Genomic DNA, 10272 nt, shown 5'->3' on the forward strand with positions numbered 1-10272 from the left:
AGAAGATTTAACTCATTGCATTTATACCTTTAATAACTCAAATCATTAGCAAACTGTTAGAAATGGTGTAAATGGATAAATGATCGATATCGTTGTCTTCTCTTCCAAGCATAGGGGCTTTTTGCATGGAATGGCTTTTTATCAAATTTGTAAATTTTTTGATTTTAAGATGATGGGTCAAAGATTATGGCCCTTAACGTATTCGGAACTTGGTCAAAGCTGTCTTCAGTTAATGAAGTTTTGATAACATAATATTAAAATACCATGGGCGGAGATTTTTAACATTATTATTATACTTCAATATTTCAAATTAAAAGATTCATAAACATTATGATAATGAGTGGAGAAAATACCAAATTAAAATATAAAAAATTTGATTTTATAAATATTATTATAGGAATAATTAACATATTTTATAAATTATATTACGGTAAGAATATATGGATATCTCAAAATCATACTTGTTAAATATTATTATAATAATATATGGATATGAATATGAAGGAAGTAATAAAGTTTAAAGTTAGATGATGAAGATATAAAATTGTCAACATGGTTGAAGAAATTGTCAATGTTAGAGGAAAATTTACTTAAAATATATTTCATTTTAATTGTACTAAATAAGTGAAGCTATTTTATAGTTTAGGATGGGTAAAATTGATGTGTGTATTTTATATGGTGTTATAATATTTGTATGTGATATTAACAAAATAAAATAAAGAAAAAAACAAATTATAATTAGCATAATTATATTAATAAAGTGATCAATAAAATAAGTTATGTTTCAATAGACCATATATTCTATTTATAAGAATACAAATTCACAAATGAAATGCAGAAAATGGTACCATGTGATGTCAAAAGAGACTGATGGAATGAGAAAGGAAAGAGGGAATGGCAACCTTCACTCACTCTCTCTTGGAAACATGCCTACTCTAAAAAGGCATGCTTATATGTTTGGAATTACTCTGACATGGCATATTGATGATGATATGAATATTTTTTTAATCATTGTATTTTTCAATAAATATATTTATAGAAAGATAAAGGAAAAGATTATATTTACAGAAAGATGTTAAAATAATATAATTACTTTGGCATGAGGAGTTAACTAAACATAGAGAGTCAGTTAATTGAGTGGTTGAGTGTTGAGTGAAGTCGAGTTAAGTGATAGACGACTTTGCGTGTGTGATTGCATGTAGTTGCATATCAAGATATTTTAAGCAATTAGCTAATTGGAAAATGTTTAAATACCCTTCACCGGGTTCATTCTAATCATCATGTTTTGTGTGATCAATAGAAGTGCAACAACTCGTGTTTTATGTGAATTCATGCTTTGTCTCTTCAGTGTTTTCAACAAATTGGTATCAAAGCGAGAGAAAACCTATCAAAAATTTTGTAACGACAACCTGCAGATTCCCAACTAAAGGGTCTGTTGAAATATTAATTTCAACCTGCCGTACAGTGCATTAAACGGCAACACAAAACCATTCCCGAAAACCACCTATCTTTATCGCACCGCCTTTTAGCAAAGGTTGTTTTTCCCTGGAGCCCTCCGACACAATCAGCTGCTGCCACGCGTCTGCTATACGAACCCAATACTTCCATTCTCCCGGACGTTAGAAGTCGTTTGGTTTGTGTGATTTAGGTGTGCGAAAATCGTCCGATCAGGTCAACGCATATGGATTCGATCCAACCTGCCAGAATGTTAATTTTACTTTTATCGCCGGCTTTATTTAATGCACTTTAATGAGATTGTCATAGTCGTAGGTAAAAGGTTGGTAGAAACTTTAAATTTTAATGTTTTTATTGCATACTGAAGTATGGGGAATTTAAAACAGGTATGGGTAAGTCAACGAACATTTAAAGAAATCCTTTTGTTTTGGTATATGTTTTAGTTTTTGTGTTATTATCATATATTGTAATAGGGGATGAAAGAGGGCTGTCGGGAGCGAAGAAAACAACAAGAAATCTAATGCACAGCAGTGCGAATTAAATCGTGGAGCATATGCATTGAAATGAAATGTATGGTGTGGCGCAGTAGCACAAGTATAATTTTTTTTTATATGTAATATGAAAACCCAGGAATGAAATGAATGATTTCACTCAGAAGTAAATGTGAAAGTTCTTTTTATTTTAGAGCAGTAAACCCATGTAAGGAATTTTTATTCTTACAGCAGTGAATGTAAAAGCTCGTTTACAGCAGTAAATGTGAATGAAGATTTTACACAGCAGTGTAAAAATCATTTGTAAAAAGAGGCAAAGTTTTTTTTTGGTGAAAGTTTTTGGTGAATCCCTCTCAGTAAAAGAGGATGAATATGTATCAGGCATTATATTTTAATAAATAGAAATCATTTTCTGGGTATGTAATACTCTGTTCTCAGTCATTTTTTTAAAAAGCTTCCCTGTGCAAAAGATCCTGTGAAGAGAAGGAAACAGAGCATTGCCTCTGTGTGTTTAGTTTTGTTTGTTTTTGGGATTTTACCAGAAAAATCCCCAACAGTGGTATCAGAGCAGATCCAGGCTCTTTGAAGGTGTAAAGAAGCTGAAGGAAGGTTCCTTTTGTTGCAGCAGTAAATCCTCTCCAGCAAAGTGAAGTCTCAGGCAAAAGGATCTAGGTATTTCTCAGACCAGTTTTTGAGTTACTGCTGAAGAAACAGTCAGTTTTTTTTAAATATACAGTTAAGGTTTTAGAAGCATAGCTGAGAATGCAAGGAATGGCTAGCACAAGCACTAGTATGGGTATGTTTAATACCCAGCTCCCACAGTTTAATGGGAAAAACTATGACTACTGGGCCATAACCATGAGAGCCCTGTTTGTTTCACAAGATGTATGGGAACTTGTTGAATCTGGGTTTGAAGAATCAGCAGATGAAAATCAAGTTAACAACTTAACTCAGGCAGAGAGAGATCTGCTGAAGAGCAATAGGAAGAAGGATGCAAAATCCATTGTATTGTTGTATCAAGCAGTGGACCAGAGTGTGTTTCTAAGGATAGCAATAGCTAAGACATCCAATGAAGCATGGTAAACCCTCAAGACAGCCTATCAAGGCATGGAGAAAGTGAAGACAACAAAACTGCAGTTGCTGAGGAAAGATTTTGAGAACCTGTGCATGAAGGAGTCAGACAATATTGATTCATTCTTCACACATGTGATTGGTCTGGTCACACAAATAAGGACTCATGGAGAAACCCTTTAAGAAAGGAGGATTGTGGAGAAACTGTTGAGGGTCCTACCCTCAAAGCTTGATGTGATTGTCACCACCATAGAAGAGACAAAGGATCTCTCAAACTTTTCAGTTGATGAGCTTCATGCATCACTGATAACACATGAGCAGAGGTTGAGTAGAAATGAAAACTCATCTCTAGAGCAAGCCTTCAAGACCCAGATGTCTTTTGGAAGAGGAAGAAGTCAAAGCAGAGGAAACAAGAGAGGAAGAGGCAGAAGCCAGAACAGAGGTGGAAGGAACAGCCCAGCAAATGCTCAAGGAAGAGGCAGCAATCCAAATCAGAACCAAGGCCAAGGCAGCAGCCAACAAAGAGGACAAAATCATGCTCAAGGACAAAGGTATGAAAAATCCAATGTCCAATGCTATTATTGTAAAAAATATGGGCATTATGCCAGTGAATGTAGGAAGAAGCAACATGATATGAGTAATAAACCAAATGCAAATGTCACTAGAGAAAACATCAGTCAAGATAATGTTTTGTTAGCTTGTAACATGGCTGAAACAAATAGTGAAGACATATGGTTTTTAGACTCAGGTTGCAGCAACCATATGACAGGAAACATAGCCCTCTTTTCTGCCCTAGATAAAAATGTGAAATCAGAAGTCACACTAGGAACTGATAGCAAAATTTCTGTTATGGGAAAAGGAGAGGTAAAAATATTTACAAAGCAAGGAGAAAGGAAAACCAAAGCAGATGTCTACTATGTCCCCGGAATGAGATGTAACCTCTTGAGTATTGGACAGCTTGTTCAAAAGGGGTACAATGTCTTCTTTGAAAATGATGTATGCACCATCATGGATATAGCACCCAGCAAAAGATGCATTGCTGAAGTGAAGATGACGAGGAACAGGATGTTCCCTCTTAGAATAAGGGCATAATTGAAAAACAAAGGAGAAATTGGAGCAGTCACCCAAGAGGCTTTCCAAAGCGTGCCAAAGGATGAAAATTGGTTGTGGCACTTGAGATTTGGACATCTCAATTTTGGAGGTCTAAACTTGTTAAGCAGAAAAGGAATGGTAAGAGGATTACCATTGATAGAGAAACCGGACAGCCTTTGTGAAGGTTGCATTTTGGGGAAACAAAATAGAGAAAGTTTTCCATCAGGTAAAAGAATAAGGGCAAAGGCACCCTTAGAGATCATCCACTCAGATTTATGTGGACCGATGCAAGCTCCATCATTAGCAGGCAGCCAATATTTCCTAGCATTTATTGATGACTATACAAGAAAAACTTGGGTATACTTTCTTAAAAACAAAAGTGAAGTGTTTGAAAAATTTCGAAATTTCAAAGAACTTGTGGAGAACCAAAGCGGGCTGCATATAAAAGTTTTGAGAACTGACAGAGGAGGTGAGTATATCTCCAAGGAATTCCTACGGTTTTGTAGAGAAAATGGATTTCACAAACAATTTATAGCTAGGTACACCCCACAACAAAATGGAGTTGCTGAAAGGAAGAACAGGACCATCATGGATATGGCGAGGAGCATGCTGAAGGCAAAGCATTTGCCAAATGATTATTGGGCTGAAGCTGTAAATTGTGCAGTGTATATTTTGAACAGGTGTCCTACAAAAGCAGTGTTGAACAAAGTGCCGGAAGAAGCATGGAGTGGGAGAAAGCAAGGTGTCACCCACTTGAAAGTTTTTGGATGTGTGGCCTATGCACACATTCCGGATCAGCTAAGGAGGAAGTTGGACAACAAAGGGGAGAAATGTATTTTCATTGGATACAGTGAGGAATCCAAAGCCTATAGGTTGTATATCCCATCCACCAAGAAGTTTTTTGTCAGCAGAGATGTTCAGTTCATTGAGGAGGAAGCTTGGGATGGAAGCATAGAGAAAACAATGAATGTTAAAAGCTGTTTGTCTCATGATGAAGATGAGGAGGAGGTGGCTGAAATACATCCCCAAACAGCAACGCCAACACAAGGACAACAAGGGACACCATTGAGGATAAATGAAAGTGCTTCTCCAAGCACACCACAAGGAGGAAATTCAAGTGCATCTTCAAGCACTTGCACACCAAATGAAAGAGGTAAGAAGTTCAGAAATTTAAGTGACATTTATGATGAAGGAATGAACTCTTTATTTGCTTTGTATTATCATGTTGATGATCCTATTCATTTCGAAGAGGCAATTAAAGATAAGAAATGGATAGAAGCTATGGATGAGGAGATCAATGCCATAGAGAGAAACAAGACATGGGATTTGGTAGAGCTACCAAAAGGTAAAGATGTCATAGGAGTTAAATGGGTCTACAAGACCAAGTTCAATGCTGAAGGCAAGATAGAAAGGCACAAGGCAAGGCTGGTTGTCAAGGGATACAAGCAGCAGTATGGGAGAGATTATGAGGAAACTTTTGCACCTGTTGCAAGAATGGAAACCGTGAGAGCAGTGCTGTCCATAGCAGCACAAAACAAGTGGAAGGTTTACCAAATGGATGTGAAGTCAGCGTTCCTAAATGGAGTGTTAATGGAAGAGGTTTACATTGAGGAACCTCTAGGCTATGAGAAGAAAGGTGAAGAGCACAAAGTGTGCAAATTGAAGAAAGCTCTTTATGGGCTGAAGCAAGCGCTAAGAGCATGGTACAGTAGGATAGATTCCTATCTACTAGAAAATGGATTTGAAAAATGTGAGGGAGAACCCACAGTCTACATCAAAGAAAAAGATGGTAAAATTTTGATTGTTGTCTTATATGTCGATGATGTGATTTTTACAGGCAATGATGTTTATCTTATTGAAAACTTCAAAACAGTCATGAAAGAGGAATTTGAAATGACTGACATGGGTTTCTTGAGATACTTCTTAGGCATAGAAGTAGATCAAAATGAAAAAGGAATTTTTATCTCACAAGCTAGATATGTAAATCAAGTGTTGGGCAAATTTAACATGCAAGAATGCAAAGCAGCGATCACTCCCACAGTATTGGGATTAAAACTCAGCAGAGAGGACAACAGCAAGGATTTTGATCCTAGTTTGTACAAGAGTATTGTTGGCAGCCTTATGTATTTAACAACTACTAGGCCTGACATTATGTTTGCTGTTAGTTTAATTTCTAGATTCATGGAGAGGCCAAAGGAGGCACATTGGTAGGCAGCAAAAAGAATTTTAAGGTATGTCAAAGGTACCAAAATGTTTGGCATATTATATAGTGTCTCAGAAAGTTCAGATTTAATTGGATACACTTATAGTGATTGGGCTGGAAGTGTAGATGATCGGAAAAGCACTTCCGGTTATGTTTTTCACATGGGTTCAAGAGCCATTTCATGGGCTTCTAAAAAGCAATCCATTGTAGCATTGTCTACAGCAGAGGCTGAATATGTGGCAGCTACAGCAGCAGCATGTCAAGCAGTTTGGATGAGAAGGATGTTGAGGAGCTTAGGCCAAGAGCAGGCAAAAGCAACAGTGATTTTTTGTGACAATAGCTCAGCTATTGCATTGTCAAAGAATTCAGTGTTTCATAAGAGAACGAAACACATTGATACAAGGTTTCACTACATCAGAGAATTGGTGAACAATGGAGAAATTATCTTAGAACATTGCAGGACTCAAGAACAGGTAGCAGACATTTTGACAAAGCCATTGGATCAGAAAAGTTTTGAATCTTTGAGGAAGTGTTTGGGTATGACTGAATGCCCAGTAGTTGAAATTAAAGGGGAGTGTTGAAATATTAATTTCAACCTGCCGTACAGTGCATTAAACGGTAACACAAAACCATTCCCGAAAACTGCCTATCTTTATCGCACCGCCTTTTAGCAAAGGCTGTTTTTCCCTGGAGCCCTTCGACACAATCAGCTGCTGCCATGCGTCTGCTGTACGAACCCAATACTGCCATTCTCCCGGACGTTAAAAGTCGCTTGGTTTGTGTGATTTAGGTGTGCAAAAATCGTCCGATCAGGTCAACGCATATGGATTCGATCCAACCTGCCAGAATGTTAATTTTACTTTTATCGCCGGCTTTATTTAATGCACTTTAATGAGATTGTCATAGTCGTAGGTAAAAGGTTGGTAGAAACTTTAAATTTTAATGTTTTTATTGCATACGGAAGTATGGGGAATTTAAAACAGGTATGGGTAAGTCAACGAACATTTAAAAAAATCCTTTTGTTTTGGTATATGTTTTAGTTTTTGTGTTATTATCACATATTGTAACAGGGGATGAAAGAGGGCTCCCGGGAGCGAAGAAAACAACAAGAAATCTAATGCACAGCAGTGCGAATTAAATCGTGGAGCATATGCATTGAAATGCATTGAAATGAAATGTATGGTGTGGCGCAGTAGCACAAGTATAATTTTTTTTTATATGTAATATGAAAACCCAGGAATGAAATGAATGATTTCACTCAGAAGTAAATGTGAAAGTTTTTTTTATTTTACAGCAGTAAACCCATGTAAGGAATTTTTATTCTTACAGCAGTGAATGTAAAAGCTCTTTTACAGCAGTAAATGTGAATGAAGATTATACACAGCAGTGTAAAAATCATTTGTAAAAAGAGGCAAAGTTTTTTTTTGGTGAAAGTTTTTGGTGAATCCCTCTCAGTAAAAGAGGATGAATATGTATCACGCATTATATTTTATTAAATAGAAATCATTTTTTGGGTATGTAATACTCTGTTCTCAGTCATTTTTTTAAAAAGCTTCCCTGTGCAAAAGATCCTGTGAAGAGAAGGAAACAGAGCATTGCCTCTGTGTGTTTAGTTTTGTTTGTTTTTGGGATTTTACCAGAAAAATCCCCAACAGGGTCGAAAGTTTCAGCGTAGCCATTGAGTGATAAGTCATAGCTTGTTGATTGTTGAGCAATCAGGTTGAATTATTCTAGATAGAAGGAGGGTCGCAGCCCACGCCGCCAGCTGAAACCGTAATTGCGTTAACCACAATCGCCGCACCTGTTGTAGCAGCCGGTATAGGAAGGAACGAGAGAAAAAGTCTTTCATACAGCACATGCAGCGCTTTAAAAATTCAGAAGCCGTTAAAAATTCAAAAGTTTGTTAAGCTTTTTCAAAGGAGAACTGTAAGACTTCATACGACTAACGTGAAGGTTTTTATGAGACATTTTTTAAAAAGTGTGAACGTGACTTTTTAATTAAAGTTTTATAACCTTGTAGTGAAGGTTTTTTGTTTTTATATCCAAAGAATTTTTTATAAAAATATCTTTTTATATAAAAATAAATAAGGTGTTTGGGAGGAAAAAAAAAAAAAAAAAAATTGGGTTAAAAAAAAAGAGAAATCTAGGGTTTTTTCTTTTTGAAGAGAAATTTTTGTGGAAAGATGGCTTTCTCAAATTTCCAGCGCCAATTCCCATTGTTTATTAGGAAAGATTATGATGTGTGGGCCATTAATATGGTGACCACGTTGCAAGCACATGATGTTTTTGATTATATCAAGTTTGGGTTTTCATAACCTAATAAGGAAGAAGAAGAACAAGCTCTTAGTAATATAGAAAGGGAACAATGGAAGAAAGACATGAAGAAGAATGCACATGCGTTGCAGCTTATTCAGCAGGGAGTGGATCGAGCAGTGTTCCATACGATTATGATTACGTCTTCAGCAAAAGTAGCATTTGATACTTTGGCAACAAACTATAAAGGTATGGCCAAAGTCAATTTTGTTAAGTTGCAAAATACTAGGAGAGATTTTGAAAGTCTGTAGATGAAGGAGACAGACGACATTGATTCTTTCATGAATCGGATCATAACTATCGTAAATCAGTTAAAGATTTATGGTGAAGATATAAACGATCAAAGAGTGGTTGAGAAGGTCCTCCAATCCTTGTCTACAAAATTTGATGTTGTGGTAGCAGCCATAGAAGAAGCCAAGGATTTGGCATCATTGACCATTGATGAGTTGATGGGATCACTTATATCTTATTAGGCAAAGATAGACAAAAACAAGGATTCCAGTTAGAGACCGCTTTCAAAAGTCAGGTTTCTATTTTAAGAGATAGAGGTTGAAGCAGAAGTAAAATGAGAGGTAGAGGACGAAGCGAAAGATATGGTGGCCAGAGAGACGACCGAGAAGAGCATGAACATGCGAGTGGAAGAAACTACAAAGGCTTCAACAATAATCAAAGAGTTGACAAATCAAAGTGAGATGTTATTATTGCAATAAATTTGGTCATTATGCTCGTGATTGCAAGAAGAAAATAACTGATCAAGGGAACCAGAGAGCTAATCTCACTACAGAGAGTATTAACTCCATGTTCCTAGCTCACCATACTATGCATGAACCTTCTACTAGTGTGTGGCTATTAGACATTGGTTGCAGTAACCACATGACAGGCAACAAGGATTTGGTTGTAAATTTTGATCAATCTGTGAAAACAAAGATAAATTTGGGGACTCACAAGACTGTGGAAGTAGATGGCAAAGGAGTGGTCAACATCCTGACCAAGCAAAGGGAGCCAAAGACAATCTCAGAGGTATATTATGTTACTAGCCTCAAACATAATTTGTTAAGTGTTGGTCAATTAACTTGGAAAGGATACATAGTTATCCTTCAAGGTCAAGAAGTTGTTATATATGACAAGCCCTCAAGAAAGCAACTGATAGGAAAGGTGCAGATGATGAGGAACATACTCTTTCCTCTAATTTTGAATTACGGTGGTCAGGTGAGTTCTTTTACAGTTGCATGTTCAGATGATTATTGGTTATGGCACTTCGATTTGGACACTCGCACTTTTCTAGTTTAAGATTGTTGCAGCAGAAACATATGGTGAGAGGATTACCTCCCATTAAAGAGCCTGCTAGTGCTTTTGAGTGTTGCATCTTGAGAAAACAACACCATGATAGTTTTCCAAAGGGAGTTGCATACAGAGCAAAGCAACCTCTTGAGCTAATGCATACAGACTTGTGTGGACTTATGAGGACACAGTTGATTAGTGGAATTTGCTACTTCCTCACTTTCATCGATGACTACAGCAGAAAGACTTGGGTTTACTTCTTGAAACGGAAGTTTGAAACTTTTGCAAAGTTCAAAGAATTCAAAGCCTTAGTAGAGAACCAAAGTGACCAACAGATCAAGGTATTGAGGTCAGATCATGGAGGAG

The sequence above is a fragment of the Pinus tabuliformis genome, chromosome 1_1, assembly GCF_031772625.1.
Source record: "Pinus tabuliformis cultivar Carrire ecotype Pingquan chromosome 1_1, CPIR1, whole genome shotgun sequence".
NCBI classification, from domain to species: Eukaryota; Viridiplantae; Streptophyta; class Pinopsida; order Pinales; family Pinaceae; genus Pinus; species Pinus tabuliformis.